Genomic DNA, 19,013 nt, shown 5'->3' on the forward strand with positions numbered 1-19,013 from the left:
AAACGCGTCTAGCCTAGACAGGACCCCAAATTTTGGACCACTTGGGAAGCTGGAGAATTTACTGGATTGTCGCAAAGAAGGAATCGTCTGTCACACAAATGATTTATTCGGAACATAACCGGTAAGGCCTGATTCCATGGTGAAGGCCTGAATACACGTGCCAAACAATTGCCAGTGTGCGAATTTAACGACTAACTATCGGTTCACATACTCAGAGGACCATAATATCACCTTTGTCGACTTATCAAGGGAGACTGTAAGACCGTTCAATTTTATCCAGCGATTTTATCCAGTGATTTTATCCAGCCATTTAAAACTCTTGTTACTGCTAGTCCAGTGGGACGCCGCTGGTGGATACTATAAGCGGGACGCCGCTTAAAGACTGTGCTTTGATTGCGTATTGGGATTGTACAAACCGGATTCCAAAAAAGTTGGGACACTAAACAAATTGTGAATAAAAACTGAATGCAATGATGTGGAGATGGCAAATGTCAATATTTTATTTGTAATAGAACGTAGATGACAGATCAAACGTTTAATCCGAGTAAATGTATCATTTTAAAGGAAAAATACGTTGATTCCCATTTTCACGGTGTCAACAAATCCCAAAAAAGTTGGGACAAGTAGCAATAAGAAGCTGGAAAAAGTAAATTTGAGCATAAAGAAGAGCTGGAAGACCAATTAACACTAATTAGGTCAATTGGCAACATGATTGGGTATAAAAAGAGCTTCTCAGAGTGGCAGTGTCTCTCAGAAGCCAAGATAGGTAGAGGATCACCAATTCCCACAAAGTTGCGCAGAAAGATAGTGGAGCAATATCAGAAAGGTGTTACCCGTTGGTCCGCTATATAGCAATTTGACCCATCCAATAAATTCCTGACCCAGATTCATCCTATGCATGACGCGCCAGAGGAAGGACCACTCCACCCGATCGAACGCCTTAGCGGCGTCCAAAGACAGGATGGAGCGGTCCCCCCCCCCCCCCCCCCAATCTGAATGTTGAGAATGGTCCGGCGTATATTGGTCTGGATCTGTCGCCCGGGGATAAACCCTGTCTGGTCTGTATGGACTAGGCCAGCTATTACTTTTTTTAGCCTGGTTGAGAGAACCCTTGCAATTATTTTATAATCTGCATTAAGCAGCGATATAGGGCGATAGTCATCAACTTTGTTTCCATTTTTCCCCTTCTTCAGGATCAACGTAACAGTTGCCTCCGTCAAAGACGGGGGCAGCTTGCCACATTTGCTAGATTCGTTCAGGACCTGCAGCAACCCGGGCAGGAGCACCCCCGCATGGCTCTTGTATATGCCAAACGGGAGTCCATCCGATCCGGGCACCGAGGAACCCCGGGTCTCATGCAAAGCCACCTGTAGCTCACCCAAAGAAATGGGGGCGCTCAAGGGAGCTGAGTCCAAATCCGACAGCACCGGGATCTTGACCTGTTTTAAAAAGTCATCTATCTTAGTCTCCGTATCATCCGCTCCGGAACCGTAAAGATTACTGAAATATTCCAAAAATTCTCCCTCCATCTCCACTCCTCTTTCCAATCTGCGCCCATCACCTGTCAGTATTTGTCTAATTTTTTGGGGGGGCTTTTGATTCGCAATGATAGAAACCAATAGCTTACCCGGGGTACCGCCCTCACAAAAGTGTTTATAGCCCCTAAAAAAATAATTGATTCTGAGCTTTTTTCCTCATATAGGTTATATAGTGGTCTTTAGCGGATTTTAACTTAGTACGTGTGCTCGCGTCGTTATGTATTCGGATGCAACCCTCTAGATATGCAATGTTTGCTTCCAAATTTTTTTGCTCTTTAAAGAATTCATTTTTCTTCCTTTTTATTCTGCAGAAGTATAGCCCGCGAATAAACGCCTTCATGGCATCCCAAACAAAATGGACATGTGTTGTGCCGATGTTTTCTTGCCAAAATTGTATAAGTTCTTTGTCGATCCCTACGGAATCATTTAGTATGGTTAGCCAGTGCTCGTTCAATCTGAACGGTCTAATAGTCCCGGCTTGTTGCCCGATCTTCATCACCAGTAAAATCAGTGAATGATCGGAGATGCCGTGGATCTCATATGTCATTTTTAAGATGGAGTCGAGCATCTCTTCATTGGCCAAGGCAATATCAATCCTGGACATAGCGCTATATGCTTTACTAAAGCAAGAGAACACCTGTTTGTTGCCATAAAGCCATCGCCAGACATCTATTAGTCCTATCTCCTCACAAAACCCTCGAAGTAGGGCGTGCTTTCCCTGCGAACTTTTCCCCGCGGTTGAAATTCTATCCAACGCCGGGTCCAGGACGCAGTTAAAGTCGCCACATATTAATACCGGGGACCGCTCTCTATTATACATGAAAACCGTCAACTGATTTAGGACTGTCATTGCGAATGGTGGGGGGATATACAAAAAAGCTAGGACACACTTTCTTCCGTTCCATTGAGCATAGAGGAAGATGAATCTCCCATCTCTATCGATCGACTGGTCCAGTAGGATAAAATCAATGCTTTGATGTACGTATACACTGATCCCTCGGGAATATGACGAAAAGCCGGAGTGGAACTGATGCCCCGCCCATCTCTTTATTAGATATTCTGGGATATCAGATGTAGCATGCGTTTCCAATAAGGCAACTATTGCGGGAAGATGTCGAATAATCAGATCAAAGACCACAACCCGTTTCGTTCTATCACCCAGTCCACGCACATTCCATATCATAACTCTATTATTCGTCATGTCATGGAGCTATGAGAAAAGCGTCCGTCGCCCCCCCAAGGGCAGCCGCAACCAGGCCAGAATTTGCTATATAGCGGACCAACGGCCAGAATTAATGTTAACGGGGTGCTCACCCCTGCCGTCTCCCTAAAGCGGGGGACACGACAGGGATGCCCCCTCTCTCCACTCCTCTTTTCAATTTTTATGGAACCCCTCGCCTGCAGGATACGGGCTGAACCTAGTATAGTGGGGTTTGGGGGGAGAGGGACAACGATAAGATATGTCTATATGCAGACGACGTATTGCTCTATCTGAACTACGGATGGAGAAGCGTCCCAGATGTTATGCGGATAACAGAGGAATTTGGTAGAATTGCCGGATATGAGATAAATTGGGTAAAGTCTGTACTCTTCCCCCTGAATCGGATCCCCCCCTTGAACGATCTTAGGGTCAGAATTATTGCCCCAACAGACCACTTAGACTATTTAGGGATAAAAATTGGCAGCACTATCAGGGACTACAATATATTAAATGTTACCCCTCTAGTCGGGAAAATAAGGGAAAAAATAAGGATTTGGCAGAAACTTCCGCTTTCGCAGATTAATAGAATTGCGTTGATTAAAATGGTTCTGTTGCCTTGGATATTGTACACGGTTAGCTCTTGCCCTGCCTGGATCGAGGATAGTGTTTTTAATCTGATTGATCGATTGATAAATGATCTGATATGGGGCAGAAAAAGGGTCCGCATTAAGTTACAATACCTGCGGATGGCGGCAAGCAACGGCGGCTTAGGCCTGCCTCATTTTCAAATCTATTACTTGTGTTCACAACTACAGTGGTGTGTCAATACGGGGGATGGAGTACTATTATCACATATCTTAGGGCAACGTCAACAGTATACATACAATATATTTAGCATATTGGAATCCGGGCTTCTGGAGTGTGCGGATTTTGTCTGTCCCATCAGGGCAGCACTACAGAAGACCTGGAATAAAATTAAGGTACTTACTCAGGCCCCTCAAGTTCTAGATTTTACCCCGCTATGGGACAACCCTGCGTTAACAGAGTTTCTGGCACTTAATGAAAATGACTATTGGACTCGGAGAGGTATTACGTTATTTTCAAATATATACACGAAAGGGAAAATTAAATTAATAGGGGAACTGTTTCAGCAGACACCAATAACTGCATTAGAACACTATAGATATTTCCAATTACAACATGCATTAGCATGCACCCTTAAAAAAATACCTTTGATAACAACCACTCAGAGGTTTTTATTATTTTGTTATAATATAGTAGGGAATAAAGTTAGGGTCTCATTAATATATAGGAGATTTATCGAGGAATTAAGCACGGTCACTAAATTTAAAAGTGTAGATAAATGGAAGGTGGATATAGGGGAATGTAACACTTCACAATGGCGGGAAATATATCAAAACATTAAGAAGGCTTCCCTCTCACGACAACATCGGTTGACACAATTTAAAATAATACACCGTTTATATGTTTCCCCGAGTCTCTTATCCAAAATGTATAGTAATAAGGGACAAGAATTTAGTTGCTTGAAATGCTCTCTTGTAGCTGCAGGGTATGTACATATGCTATGGGATTGTCCAGTTATCAAGACCTTTTGGGGCAGCATATTTCAGGAGATGGCGGCACGAAGTGGGAATAGCCCCCCCTTGACCATCCAAGTAGTTGTGCTTGGACTTCTCCCCCCCGAGTACAAAAAAAAAACTACCAAAAACGTACAGGTTTACTGGCTGAAGGGATTTCTATTGGCCAAGGTAATAATCTTGAGACAATGGGTGAAAGATAGACCGCCAACAATAAATGAATGGCAAAGCTTAATGGCAAGAGTAACAGACTTTGAGTGTATGAAACGGCGCGGGATGAGTTATACTACAGAAATAGGTTCATAGACAGGGGAAGTGGCGAGAGGAAATATTCGGACTGGAACTGATGACCCCCCATTCTCTGTCGCTAAGCCCTAATATAAATCAATTTTCAATCACCTCTAAATAACAAATAATGATTACAACTAGTCCACATTAAATAGGATCTGCCCCTATGAAGGTTCGAGAAATACCCAAGAGAGTGGCATGAGCGTCCTACCGCCCCTCGTGGCGGCCGTACCAGGCCAGGTATGTTGGGTGGGGGGAGTGGGGGGGGGGTTCTGGTGTTTGGGGGGGGGGGGGTCGGCTTTGTTTTGATATGTGTGACAGAGAATTGACATTAATCTAGGGTATCTTTTGATTTAGATGCCTTTATATGTATGTACGTTGCCTAGCACCAAAGTAACACATTGTTTAAATGTACCTGTTATATGTGCTCATTCTCTGTGACCAGATATCTTTTTTACATTGTTTTTATTTAAGAAAAGCAATAAAGACATTAAAAAAAAAAAAAAAAAAAAAGGTATTACCCAGCGGAAAATTGCAAAGACTTTGCATCTATCATCATCAACTGTGCATAACATCATCCGAAGATTCAGAGAATCTGGAACAATCTCTGTGCGTAAGGGTCAAGGCCGTAAAATCATACTGGATGCCCATGATCTCCGGGCCCTTAAACGACACTGCACCACAAACAGGAATGCTACTGTAAAGGAAATCACAGAATGGGCTCAGGAATACTTCCAGAAACCATTGTCAGTGAACACAATCCACCGTGCCATCCACCGTTGCCAGCTGAAACTCTACAGTGCAAAGAAGAAGCCATTTCTAAGCAAGATCCACAAGCTCAGGCGTTTTCACTGGGCCAGGGATCATTTAAAATGGAGTGTGGCAAAATGGAAGACTGTTCTGTGGTCAGACGAGTCACGATTCGAAGTTCTTTTTGGAAATCTGGGACGCCATGTCATCCGGACCAAAGAGGACAAGGACAATCCAAGTTGTTATCAACGCTCAGTTCAGAAGCCTGCATCTCTGATGGTATGGGGTTGCATGAGTGCGTGTGGCATGGGCAGCTTGCATGTCTGGAAAGGCACCATCAATGCAGAAAAATATATTCAGGTTCTAGAACAACATATGCTCCCATCCAGACGTCATCTCTTTCAGGGAAGACCCTGCATTTTTCAACAAGATAATGCCAGACCACATTCTGCATCAATCACAACATCATGGCTGCGTAGGAGAAGGATCCGGGTACTGAAATGGCCAGTCTGCAGTCCAGATCTTTCACCTATAGAGAACATTTGGCGCATCATAAAGAGGAAGGTGCAACAAAGAAGGCCCAAGACGATTGAACAGTTAGAGGCCTGTATTAGACAAGAATGGGAGAGCATTCCTATTTCTAAACTTGAGAAACTGGTCTCCTCGGTCCCCAGACGTCTGTTGAGTGTTGTAAGAAGAAGGGGAGATGCCGCACAGTGGTGAAAATGGCCTTGTCCCAACTTTTTGGGGATTTGTTGACACCATGAAATTCTGATTCAACATATTTTTCCCTTAAAATGGTACATTTTCTCAGTTTAAACTTTTGTTCCGTGATTTATGTTCTATTCTGAATAAAATATTAGAAGTTGGCACCTCCACATCATTGCATTCAGTTTTTATTCACGATTTGTATAGTGTCCCAACTTTTTTGGAATCCGGTTTGTAGAATCTTCAGATACCCCTGTTATTATATCGAATGGGACAATAGTAGAGGACACAGTTTTATCGCTACCTTTAGCTACAGTAGGTGAACCCGATTTTGTGTCAATCTCGCTCTCTTTCTCGGCGAGATTGAGCACCTACGAGCCCCATCGCGGGAGCCAGCGCCGAGCTGGCTTGCCGCGATGGAGACAGAGCCGTCATAGAAGCGACGGGAGATCCGACTTGGATTCCCGCCAATTCTACACGTGTGCGGCGTTTGTTATGAATCCTGAGGGGGAAGTCCCCGCCGGATTTTAAATAAAAATCCGGCCTGGGTCCCCCCCTCAGGAGCATACCGGGCCCTTAGGTCTGTTATGGGTTGTAAGGAGAGCCCCCCCTACGCCGAAAAAAACGGCGTAGGGGGTCCCCCTACAATCCATACCAGACCCGTATCCAAAGCACGCTACACGGCCAGCCAGGAAGGGAGTGGGGACGAGCGAGCGCCCCCCCCCCCCCTCCTGAGCCGTACCAGGCTGCATGCCCTCAACATGGGGGGTTGGGTGCTCTGGGGCAGGGGGCGCACTGCGGCCCCCCCCACCTCAGAGCACCCTGTCCCCATGTTGATGAGGACAGGGCCCCTTCCCGACAACCCTGGCCGTTGGTTGTCGGGGTATGCGGGCGGGAGGCTTATCGGAATCTGGGAGCCCCCTTTAATAAGGGGGCCCCCAGATACCGGCCCCCCACCCTAAGTGAATGAGTATGGGGTACATCGTACCCCTACCCATTCACCTGCAAGAAAAGTGGTAAAAACACAAATAAACCACACAGTGTATTAAAATATTTTATTTTTCTGCTCCGGAGGCCGCCCCCTGTCTTCTTTATTAGCTCTTTTACCAGGGGGGGGCTCTTCTTCTTCCGCTATCCCGACGGGTCTTCTCCGCTATCCGGGGGGGTCTTCTCAACTCTCCGGGGTTCTCCTTCTGTCTTCTCCGCTATCCGGGGGGGTCTTCTCAACTCTCCGGGGTTCTCCTTCTGTCTTCTCCGCTATCCGGGGGGTCTTCTCAACTCTCCGGGGTTCTCCTTCTGTCTTCTCCTTCTGTCTTGTTGACTCGGCGCACCCCGGTTCTTCGTCTCGCGGGGTTCTCCTTCTGTCTTCTCCGCTATCCGGGGGGGTCTTCTCAACTCTCCGGGGTTCTCCTTCTGTCTTCTCCTTCTGTCTTGTTGACTCGGCGCACCCCGGTTCTTCGTCTCGCGCCGGCGGGGTGCGCCGAGTCTCGCGAGACGAAGAACCGGGGTGCGCCGAGTCAACAAGACAGAAGGAGAAGACAGAAGGAGAACCCCGGAGAGTTGAGAAGACCCCCCGGATAGCGGAGAAGACAGAAGGAGAACCCCGGAGAGTTGAGAAGACCCCCCCCGGATAGCGGAGAAGACAGAAGGAGAACCCCGGAGAGTTGAGAAGACCCCCCCGGATAGCGGAGAAGACCCGTCGGGATAGCGGAAGAAGAAGAGCCCCCCCTGGTAAAAGAGCTAATAAAGAAGACAGGGGGCGGCCTCCGGAGCAGAAAAATAAAATATTTTAATACACTGTGTGGTTTATTTGTGTTTTTACCACTTTTCTTGCAGGTGAATGGGTAGGGGTACGATGTACCCCATACTCATTCACTTAGGGTGGGGGGCCGGTATCTGGGGGCCCCTTTATTAAAGGGGGCTCCCAGATTCCGATAAGCCTCCCGCCCGCATACCCCGACAACCAACGGCCAGGGTTGTCGGGAAGGGGCCCTGTCCTCATCAACATGGGGACAGGGTGCTCTGAGGTGGGGGGGCCGCAGTGCGCCCCCTGCCCCAGAGCACCCAACCCCCCATGTTGAGGGCATGCAGCCTGGTACGGCTCAGGAGGGGGGGGGGGGGGCGCTCGCTCGTCCCCACTCCCTTCCTGGCTGGCCGGGTAGCGTGCTTTGGATACGGGTCTGGTATGGATTGTAGGGGGACCCCCTACGCCGTTTTTTTCGGCGTAGGGGGGGCTCTCCTTACAACCCATAACAGACCTAAGGGCCCGGTATGCTCCTGAGGGGGGGACCCAGGCCGGATTTTTATTTAAAATCCGGCGGGGACTTCCCCCTCAGGATTCATAACAAACGCCGCACACGTGTAGAATTGGCGGGAATCCAAGTCGGATCTCCCGTCGCTTCTATGACGCGCTTGCTGGGATGTGCTGTCACTATTCCAGTGAGTGCGAGATCTCGGCACCATGTTGCCGAGTATCAGCGCGACGCTGTCGTGCTAAAAGCACAATCTCACAAACACCTACTGTACGTGACTTTCCCGTACGAATATTCGGCCGAATATTCGTACGACTATTTTACTATCGATTATTCCATTTTATTCCTAGAATTTTTTCACATTTTAGATATCTATTCTCCATGTGTTTTATATTGTTATATTGTATTATATATTATGGTATAGTTATTATAGATAGATAATCCTCTATTATCACCGCCAGTATATACTGTTATTTATTGTTATTATATTATATGCCAATAAATTTCAAATGGTCCAGATATCCTGAGAGTGCCCAGTTAATTTTATTGTATTACATTGTCTTTTGGAGTGGACTGGGTGAGCCCACCCGACTGAGTGCACCTCTTGGGGTAGTAGTTATTATTGTGCGTTACATGCATTTTTTATTTTTTTGTATATAGATATATGTACATTGTATGTGTGAGTGTATATAGATATATGTACATTGTATGTGTGAGTGTATATAGATATATGTACATTGTATGTGTGAGTGTATATAGATATATGCACAGTGTATGTGTGAGTGTATATAGATATATGCCAGTGTTCATGTTAAAAATATATATCTATAAAACCCATATAATCCAGTTTCTGGGCTGTAGTGTACAGAATGACCATCTAAGCCTTTAAATATAGATATGTATTCAGGGCCAGGATAAGGTAATTTGGTGTCCTTGGTACAGCAGGCAAATTGCACTCCCCACCCCCCGAATCAATTCACATTGACCCAGCTTTCCAATAGAGATTAAAACACATCTCATAAGAAACAGTCACGAGTATACCAAATGTAATTCAAGTGACATACAGGTGATGTTTCCATGGATTCCTTTTCTTCTCCATTTCGTCCAGACCATCATGCGCAGAGATCTTTGGTCACAGGTGTACCACCCTCTTTGCTATATAAGAAGACACCAGGATTAATACTTGACATATGGTAGATGGGGCTAACTTATAGAGACCACAAATTCATACAGACCCCAGGATCAGAACCATATAGCCCCTCTATAACCTTCTTCCTTTAAATGCAGATCTCTGATCAGACCACAAATGAATGTGGCTCCCTATAACCCCCACCCCACCATAGATTAATTAGGATCTCAGATCAGACCCCAAATTCATATGTTCCCCTCCCTCAGATCATTGCAGACCTCAGTTCAGTCCTCCAAAATTCAGACCACAAAATTCATGCCCCTCGCAGATCCATGCAGACCTCATAACAGACCACATAATTCATGCCCTCCACAGATCTCTGCAAACCTCATATTAGACCCCTCCCTCCTCAGAGCCCTGCAGACTCCAGTGTTCAAGTGATCCCCCCTACCTTTCCCTCAGATCTCAGATCAGACAATTTTTTTTTTAAAAACTCACCTCTCCAGCCCAGGATAGCTCCTCCATTCTGCATCGCTCATTGCTAAAATGTTTTCTACAATCAGTATCTGTTTAGGGTACTGCATTATATTTGGACTAGACTCGAGGATAGAAAAAAATGTTGCCACTGGTGTCTTTATCTTATAATAACAAGTGTTTTCACTTATACAGTACAAGGTAGTAAAATCCCAGATGTGTCGCAGAATTAGGTTGAGTTTTCAAGCTCTGAAGTGTTTCCATTCAGATACAATTTGTGCTTACTGGCAGACTAAAGTAGCTTTATTCACATTACTTTGTTCAGTTCGCAGTCACCAGCTGAGGCAGAGCAGACCCGGGTCGGTAAGACAGAGCGTGCACGCACCTCAATATAAGATTGGCGCCTAAATACTAGAGACTGAGATCAAACCTGCCGGTAGTTAGTTAATTAGTGTTGCTGAGTGGTAGGTTACCAATAATTGCTGTTTGTTTATCACAAAGACTTATCAGTTAATGTTTTGGTTCGCTCCGGAGAACAGAGAGGACTTCACCATTATCCTCATTTACCCCAGTGTGTTTATCGGGAGTGATATATATATTAGGCACTTGCCACATTTTTCCTTGTCCGTGACTTCGCTGTATCTTGGGGAGCGCACCCCGATACACGGCTTACAACTTGGTGTATTCGGCTGGATACATCGACCGTTACGGATGGGATCTTCTCCCGCCACCAATGGCACCGGATCAGGACGCAGCTCAGGGTGCGCCTGCACAAGGACAGCTTGCCCCCAATGCCATGTCCACCCCAGTAGGATACATCCCCATGGAGGCGCTGTTGCGTCATCTGCCAAAATTTGACGATAAAAACATGACGCTGCAGGACTGGACTGAAAGGGTGCGAAGTGTAGTTAAAATGTGTAATCTGACCCCCGAGCTGCGGGCAGAGGTTGCATTGGGGATGGACAGTGATGGTGAGTCCCGAATCTGAGAGAGACACCCTAGAGAAAATATTCTCCCTGCTGGAGATAGCCCAGGGGGGCGTGCTAAAATAGTGCAGTCGAGGAGCTACTTCTTCAACCTACCACATCAAGACTCTGATGCAGTATTCCAATGCCCTAAAGGAAACGCTCAGAGAGATACAGCGGTCAGACCCAGAGGCGATAGGAGCCTTCCGGGAGGTGGACCGGCTACTAAGAGATCAGTTCATAGTGGGGCTCTCCAACAAGTTCCTACAGGTAAAGCTGCAAGAGATGACACGGACGGCGGCTGACATGATATTCTACAGTGTCTACCAAGCTTCCGTGGAGAGGGTGGAAGAGTACGTACCTGTAGCGGTGAGAGTGGTGAGTAGCACTCATGTTACAAGGGACTGGTCGGGGTCTGAAGAATCTGAGTCCCTAAAGGATGTGGTACAGGCCCTGCGGACAGAATTTAGAGGACTTCGGCTAGAAGTGTCCCAGATGAATGTAGAAACATCCTGGTCTCCAGAAATGACCCCAGCATCTGGAGCCACTTCACCGAGGAAGACCCAGGTGTGGGGGCACATCAAAAGAGGGCCCCTCTGTTGGGTTTGTCGACAGTATGGCCATATGGCCAGAGAGTGCCCTGAATAGATGGAGTCCGAGAGCACGTTAAACTTCCGACCGCCACAGTAGCTGGGCGTCCTGCGGCGGTACACCAGAAGCTAAACCCTATGCGTGAGGAACACGACCTGTATGCCAGCTCCGTTATAGTAGCCGAGTTGGAAGGCCAGAAGGTACGCTGCCTAGTTCATACTGGTTCAGGTGCACCCTTATGCCTTTGCAGTTCTTCGAAAGAGATTTTAGACGTATGATGGAGCCAGAACACTGGAAAGTCATCAGGCTGACAGCTGCCAATAACAGATAGATGGACATCCAAGGGATAGTCTGGATGTGGGTCTGACTGATGGGACAAGACGTCAGGAAGAAGGGGGTCATGCTGGTGGACCATACGTCCCAGAAAGGAATGGACGTGACCCTAGGTATGAATGTACTGAGAGACCTAGACCATCAACTCTATGCCAAGGAAGGGCCGAAGTATTGGCAGCGGGCCACCACACACCGGCCGAGCCAGAAGGTTTTACAACAGATGGTGAGAAGCTGTAGTTTGCAAAAGAGTAACATGTCTGGCCGGCCCATCAGAGACGTGAAGGTTCCGCGGAGGACCCCTGAAGATCCCACCTCGACAAGAACGAATACTGATGCTGCCGGTGGGGGCGGGATGACAACTGAATGGACTGGAGGTTCTGATCGACCCAGCATATCAAGCGGAAACGCAGGCTCACCCACTGTTAGCCCGGGCCCTCGCCAGTGAAAAGAATGGATGTGTGCCTGTACGCTGCCCAGGGGCAGACTGACAACTCATGGGGCCCCTGGGCAATAGGAGATTATGGGGCCCCTGTGTCCTCGCCCACCCTCAAGCCATACACACACACACAGCCCCACCCACATCACCTACACTTGGTACAGAATTTCACTTTACTTACCACGTATACAGTATAATATACGGTATACCAACACCACGTATGCAATATAATATACATTATAGCACCACTACATTAACACTTATGTATGATGCTTTGTGATAATAAATAACTAAAAAAAACATTTTTTTTACTGTCCCTTTAAGCAAAGCCAGAATATAATAAAAGACAAATACAGACATTAAACTACATTTATAATAAATCAATTTACTTACAAAAGAAGCTATTATGTCGCCTGCTGTGCCGTCCTCTGCTTGCTTCCGCGGATTATTTCCCCTCCTTTCTGTCTCTCCTCAGTGTGCAGGCTCTGTTAGATCCTCATCCCTACCCAGAGGTCTGGCATCGCAGGGACAGTATGATCCTATGCGCATGCGCGATTACATTAAAGATGGCTACCAGTAAAGATGATTTTTTTTCAAAACGTGGCAGACATACCACATTGCAGTACAGTATGTGTGGCAGACATACCACATTGCAGTACAGTAGAAAGGCCCGTCAGCAGACTTGTAAAAAAAATATTGTTCCCGGGCCCAGACTGTAGGAACTTCCAGGTTTAAAGATGTCCGTCGCTGCCCTCGTGCGACGACCATCTTAGTGACATTCATGTCAGGCAGCCTGTGCGGATGAACACAGAGCGGTGATTATCGGAGTGGCAGCAGTCTGTTATTGGCACTTCCAGGGTTAAAGATGGCCGCTGCCGCTAACGGGCGGCAGCCATCTTGGTGATGTTACTGTGGCAGGCCTGTGCGGAGGAGTACAGAGCTCGGAGAGTGGCAGCATCACCGATCAGGGAGGTGAAGCTGGCAATCAATAAAAGGTACCAGGAGCCCAGTGGTGTAACTAGAGTGCTATGGGCCCCAGTGCAAACTTTGGACTGGGGCCCCCCGACTTTATACAAAGAGGTGGCAATTTTTTTTTACACTAAGCCCAATGCATGGCTCCACTCACCCAGTCCTAACTAATAAAATCTGGTCCTTCCTCATACAGGGTGTCGCTGGCGTCGGCGTGATGACCACTGGATCCAGAACAAGGTCCCTGTAGTGATAGAGAAAAAAAGAATAATCACATAAGGGAGGGATGGTGACTGCCCCCTGTGAAATCACCAGTAGGGGGCGCTGTGCTTGTCTTGTAAGACTGAGCCATGCCAATGTATAGCAGGGTAATCTAGGGCATTTCCCATAAGTGCTACCACACAATACTAATGCCCACATTGTGGCCCTTCACAGTAATTAAACCCACCTTGTGGCCCCTTCACAAAAGTTACGTCCTCATTGTGGCCCCTCACAGCAGTTATACCAAGATATGCTTCCCCCTCACAGTAGTTATGACCAGATATGTTTCCCCCTCACAGTAGTTATGCCAGATTATGTGCCCCCTCACAGTAGTTATGCCAGATTATGTGCCCCCTCACAGTAATTATGCCCACATATGTGCCCCCTCACAGTAGTTATGCAAACATATGTGCCCCCTCACAGTAGTTATGCCCACATATGTGCCCCCTGACAGTAGTTATGCCCACATATGTGCCCCTCACAGCAGTTATGCCAGATTAGGTGCCCCCTCAAAGTAGTTATGGCAGATTAGATGCCCACTTTTGTGCCCCCTCACTCCAGTTGTGGCCCCCCTTTTGCCTCCAGTATGCAGCTTTATGGGAAAAACAAAACACATATATAATATACAGTAATTACGTATCTCTCGGGGTCACCTCTCTCACATATATAATATACAGTAATGACGTATCTCTCAGGGTCACCTCTTTCACATATATACTATACAGTAATGACGTATCTCTCGGGGTCACCCCTCACATATATAATATACAGTAATAACATATCTCTCAGGGTCACCTCTCATATTTGCCGCCTCTGTCTGTCATGCGCTCTCGCCTCCGATTCCAGTGTGCTGCCTGTCTCTCGATATGGAGGCCGCTCCTTTTATAGGGGCTCTCATTTTGGCTGGTGATTTATGTGGGGCTTTCTGACCTGTTTATGGGGCCCCCTGCACCCCCCTTGCCTCCGTGCCTGAGGTGCGCATATGACCATCATTTCCCCCCTCTCTCCCACATGTACTGCTCTCTATCATCTCCCCCCTCTCTGACATGTACTGCGCCCCGTGGCCCCTCCCCCCCACCACACCGGCTGCAGCCATCTCTCCAGCAGTAAACCCCGCCTCTTCCCATCCAATCATGTGACCCACCTTTAACCCCCTCCGGCTTCCAGTATGGTTTCCAGGCCAGTGTGTGAATAGCCTCCTGTGACCTGCTGCCGCTGTGTATTTTAGAGCGGCGGGTGTCAGGTGAGAGATCTGTGCAGTGCAGCAAGACTACAAGTCCCAGCATTCACAGGATTACCAGTGTACCTAAGAGGGGAGGACATCAGGTCGGTGAGGTGTGTGCATAGCATGATGTGCGGGGCTAACACCATACTTGAACAGCGCTCTGACGGGGCCCGGCATTGTCACTGTACTTCAAGCCGGGCCCCGTCAGAGCACTCCCATTGTATGTAAGCGCAGCGGTCCCCCCGCCGGGCCCGGTCGCACCCTCTGCGACTGCGATCGTTATGCCCCTGCAGGAGCCCATCACGGAGCCCCCTAGTGGCCTTGGGCCCTCGGTCCATGCCCGAGTGCCCGAATGGCAGTCCACCCTTGACGCTGCCTAAATGTTGAAGACTGAGTTAACTGTCCCCGGAAACACCTTGCTGCCCAAAGTTTATGTGTCTGAGTGGGATATCTCTCGACGAAGGAGCTTCACGTTACAGCCTGAAAGAAGATCAGCCTGGACCTATGGTGTAGAGGTTCATCAAAGGGAGACCCCGCCAGTGGAGTTGTATGGTCGAGTGATCATGGCCCAGATGGGGGTGGACTGCAAGCAGGGCCATCTTTAATATTGTTTGAACCCTGGGCAAGATTTTACTTGGGCCCCCTGGATCCCGCTTTCCCACACCCTACAATGCAATCACACCCTCCACCACAACACACACACGCACGCACGCAATATCAGTCATTTTTGTCTGCGATTGCGTTGTGTTCAGTTTTCTCCGCGCGAGTGCAAAGCGTTTTGCACGCGCGTGATAGAAAACTGAATGTTGGTACCCAGACCCGAACTCTGACTTCTTCACTGAAGTTCGGGTTTGGGTTCGGTGTTCTGTAGATTTTATTTTCCATTATAACATGATTATAATGGGAAATAATAGCATTCTTTAATACAGAATGCTAAGTAAAATGTCCATTGAGGGTTAAAAAAATTATAAGGATTAACTTATATTTGATGACTAGATTTGCGTTATATGAAATTCTATACCATTGATTAACTGCCTGAATAAATAGAAGGCTTAAAATACCATTTTATTAAATGCTACTTATTAAAAACTTGTGGCTCTCCACTATATTTACAAACACAGGCTCAATGTGAGAGGCCGGTGTTTGTCCACAAATTATAAGGACACAGCAACCATTTCACTGTTATTTCTCACACATTAGTATATAGTTGTCTACTGTGGGAGATGTGGGCCAATATTGTTTATTTACAGTGTCAGTGTATATCAACACACAATGTATCACTTTCCCTTTAAAGTGGTGTCTATAAGACACAAAGGGATGTTGTCCCAGGATCGCTCATTCATATGCAAGCGCTATTGTTTTATGTGCCAAATCTGGCAACCAGCACCATACATCCAGGATAATAATGTATGGTGCTTGTGGCCAGATTTGGCACATAAAACAATAGCATGGCTTCTGACTTGCCGCAGTTGACTTTGGCCCCTGAAGCTCGTCCGAACTCCTCGCAGGTCTGGACGAGTGCAGTCACCGAACACCGGTCAGCGCAGAAGACGGTCACGTCGTCCATGTACAGCGAGCACTTGACCTCGTAGTGTCCAGGTCCTGGTGCGGTGATCCCTCTGATCTCTCCATTCTGCCGGACAGACTCCGCGAAGGATTCTATAACACAAACAAAAAGGAGAGGTGAAAGAGGGCAGCCTTGTCTGACCCCGGAGCGTACCAAGAAGGGGTCAGTCTTTCAGCCATTCACCAACACCGTGCTGCAAATGTCAAAATACATCAGGTCAACAAACGAACAGAACCTCCTGCTTAGACCCAGCTTGCGCTGGGTGGATAACACATCCACTAAGGAGCAGAGCTCCAACACATATACAGGCAAACAACCCACTGACCTTCAGGCTCACAACACTATATAAGAGCCAGAGGCCACACCCAGCTCCACCAAGCACACATCTTAACCTCGAACACACCAGGATGGGAAGGGACACACAACTTAAAGGGGAAGTGTCAAAACATGCAAAAACAACATGTTGCCACCAGCAACAAGCATGCACGGCAAAAGTGTCATGGTCCACTACACCAGACCATGACACAGCCGTGACAATATTAGACACATGCCACATTACCAGTTTTAGGGAAAAGGGAGGGGGAAATCACTGTATAGGCCGGTAAGATTGTAAGCTGCTGTGCACCGCGGGCTAGCCTGTATCTCACACACACACGATTGTTCCTGTTCTTCAGGGTAATAACAAGTATGGCGAGGCAGAGTTAGCTCTGCTCGCAGTAGGTAAATTGGGCAAGTGTTTTCCGGCTACCATCGTAGGGTGCCATGCTGTGCGACACAGGGGTCTCAGCCTCCGGGCTGAGTGTATGTGATTTTATGTTCACTGCATTTGGGAGTGTGTTTGATATCCTGTAACAGTAAAGCACAGTCTGTTCTACAAGAGCTGATGTCAGAGTCGTTTTCCTTGTTCGTGACTTCACTGTATCCTGGGGAGCCCACCATGGTACACGACTTACACACATATAGGTCTGTAATTAAGTTAAAAGTTTAGAGTTTTTGTGAGTAGGCATGCACATATAAGTTATTATATCTATAGTGCAATCTTGCCAACTCTCCTGGAATATCCAGAAGGCTCCCAAAAAGGGGAGACCTCCTGAACGCCCAGAGGAGTAGGTAAATCCCCAACACAGGGCATGGAGGACATGTTATGAAAGGTCTGGGGGCATACATGAAAAGGGGTGGGGTCTTATGAAAAGGAGCGTGCCTACACCTTTAAAAATTTTGCCGGTATGATAACTTGTTAAAAATGGCAAGTATGCTACAGTTCAGTGCACACGGTGCTAAAAAAAAATCCTCCTGGTTTACTCCAAAGTAGTGTATTAGTCTTCCTATATGTCCTCCAGTTTGTGGTGGAGGAAAGCTATAAATGCCTATAACCTGAATCACTGCCTTTATATGAGGAGTAATTTGGATAGGAGAGCAGAGATGAGACCGGTAACAGTTTCTCCCCAAGTGCCATCAACAGAACAGAGATACCTTCATGGTGTCTTCATTTAATAAATGGAACAGGTAGAGGGGCAGATCTGGCAGCAGGGTTCATTACTTAGTGATATGGTAGTGTGTGATCTGTCATTGGAAAACTAAGCAAATTCTGCCATTCATAAAGTATATAATACTGAGTACCAATGATATTCGGGCATGTATGATGATGACACAACAATGCTGACATAACAGAAGCTAGTGAGGAGACTGAGGACCAATCAGATTCAGGCATGTGTGATGACATCACAGAAGCTAGTGACATCACCAAGACTATGAAAACCACTGACTGACTTTACTTTGGCCAAATTATCTGTGAATACAGATAGAGAGGCTTTTGCTTAGCAAATCTTTTCTTTGCATCATGGAGATCCAGTGTTTGGCATTCTTGCCTATCCTTTTGTCCATATGGATGCTATTAGGTCACTGCTCCACGACCACTATTACTGTCATAATAGGCTGTGAGATGGGGAAACAACTCTCCTTGTCTGAACACTGTTTGTGTAGATTAAATTAAATGATCTGGACTGACATTCTGCTGTCTGGCCACAAGATGTTGCTGTTTCCTAAACATAGCTACAGACTGCATATATTTCCATATTCATAAGAGGTGGGGTTACACAGAGCCTGGAGAGGAAGAGAAAGGGAGCCAGCCATCTTAAAGGGAGCTGAGACTGAGGAACTGTGTCAGCAGAGGATCCAACGGCATTCAGGTGTGAGAGCATCCCTCAGTGATCAGAGCGGCAGCTAAGTGAAGCTGATCATGTCCAAGACCCTGATCCTTTCCAGAGGAATGAGGATTGCTTTCAGGAATGCTGATGAGAGCTAAGGAGCAAAGCTACATACACTGCGGGACTGCATGCTTGTTGGAGAGGCTTTTGTTCGGTTCAGAGTCACCAGCGGATGCAGAGCAGACCCAGGTCGGTAAGATCGTGCACGCACCTCATTACAGTGTTGGTGCCTAGAGACTGAGACCAGGCCTGTAGTTAGTTAGTTAGGGTCTCTATTTGTGTCAGGCCACAAGTGTTGCTGGCTGTTCATTGCAAAGACTCCATAACTTAAAGTGACATTTCACTTTGGAGAGCTGATAAACTTCCCACAAATTCAAGCCAGGCTGACGTTTTGCTCAGAAGAAATACTCAGGCACGTGCTTCAAGACCAGTTATGAGAGGAGGAATACTGTAGATCAATGTAAGATTGTAAGCTGTTGTTCTGCACCGCAAGCTAGCCCGCACCACGCACCCATACAGTT

General features: G+C 47.0%; 1 long non-coding RNA gene across 1 annotated transcript; it reads left to right on the top strand.

Moving 5' to 3' along the window:
- The first annotated feature begins 2,610 nt into the window (after positions 1-2,610).
- Positions 2,611-18,936, top strand: LOC120993282. Its single transcript, XR_005777191.1, has 3 exons — positions 2,611-2,739; positions 14,841-14,846; positions 18,924-18,936. It is a non-coding gene; the product is annotated as an uncharacterized LOC120993282 (long non-coding RNA).
- Positions 18,937-19,013: the final 77 nt, after the last annotated feature.

The sequence above is a fragment of the Bufo bufo genome, chromosome 3 (genome assembly GCF_905171765.1).
Source record: "Bufo bufo chromosome 3, aBufBuf1.1, whole genome shotgun sequence".
Classification (NCBI taxonomy): domain Eukaryota; kingdom Metazoa; phylum Chordata; class Amphibia; order Anura; family Bufonidae; genus Bufo; species Bufo bufo.